Raw genomic sequence first — 1113 nt, 5'->3', positions numbered from 1 at the left:
CACAGGTCTCAGAGAGAGCCAACCCTACCGACACCTTGATTTTGGGCTTCTACCCTCCAAAACTGTGAGACAATAAATTGCTCAGTTTATGGTACTTTATTATGGCAGGCTTAGGATACCAATACGTACCTCCATCACGGCATGTGTGTTCAGTTTCCACGTGAGCTTTTTATAGTCAAGGAGTCTCATTTGTTGGATCTTTAGACCTCTTACAGTAAGTGGCAGGTAAAAGGGTCTCTAAACTCTAAATTCTTTTTTTTTTTTTTTTTAGGGGAGGCAATCCTCAGTTGACCTCACAGATTGCAAAGGACCTTGTCAGTTTACAATCTCTTATTTTTTAATTTTTTTACACCTACAGCACCTTGTCTTCCTAGGTGGTCTCCCATCTAAGTACTAACTAGGCCCGACCCTGCTTAGCTTCCGAGATCAGATGGGATCAGGCTTGGTTCAGGGTAGCATGGCTATAGCCTAAACTCTAAATTCTTATTGAGTATCTACAGTCTAGAAAAGGGGCAGCAAATCATAGCTCATGGGTCAAAGCTACCCTGCCACCTATTTTAGTACATAAAGTTTTTTTGGAATACAACCACACTCATTCACTGATGTTTTGTCTATGGCCAATTTCACACTATAACTACAGAGTTGAGTAGTTATAACGGAGATCATATGGCCTGAAGAGACTAAAATATTTACTCTCTGGCCCTTTACCAGAAAAGTTTACCGATCCCTTATCTAAAAGAAACATAAACGTAGCATAGCAATAAAATAAATGTCATAAAAATAAACAGATAGTACAGAAAAAGGAACGATGGGGTGAATCAAAGTTCAGAGAAGACACCATTTGAAAAGTGAAAAAGATTTGAATCATAAAAGGAAAATTTATTTATTCACTCTGTTGTGTTGCTTTGACTGATAAAATTTGCGCTGTGGTTGCATAGTAGTTAAGGGTTAGAGTTGAAGCTGGTTTGGGGGGAGAAATGATGATGGGTTTTATTCTCTCACATTGAGTTTGACTTGCCAGTGGCGTATCTGAGAAGAGGTGTTTAACCACTGGAGACTGCTGAGCAGTCTAGGTCCTAGACACAGATTTGGGACTCAGTACAATTAAGATGA

At 39.4% G+C, this 1113-nt stretch overlaps 1 pseudogene; it reads right to left on the bottom strand.

The window, feature by feature from the left end:
* Window positions 1-349: 349 nt before the first annotated feature.
* Window positions 350-469, bottom strand: LOC118604679 (annotated as a pseudogene).
* Window positions 470-1113: the final 644 nt, after the last annotated feature.

This window comes from Rousettus aegyptiacus, unplaced genomic scaffold (assembly GCF_014176215.1).
Source record: "Rousettus aegyptiacus isolate mRouAeg1 unplaced genomic scaffold, mRouAeg1.p scaffold_m13_p_6, whole genome shotgun sequence".
Taxonomy (NCBI): Eukaryota; Metazoa; Chordata; class Mammalia; order Chiroptera; family Pteropodidae; genus Rousettus; species Rousettus aegyptiacus.
Note: the sequence above shows the minus strand (reverse complement) of the source record. Positions and strands in the feature narration are given on the sequence as shown.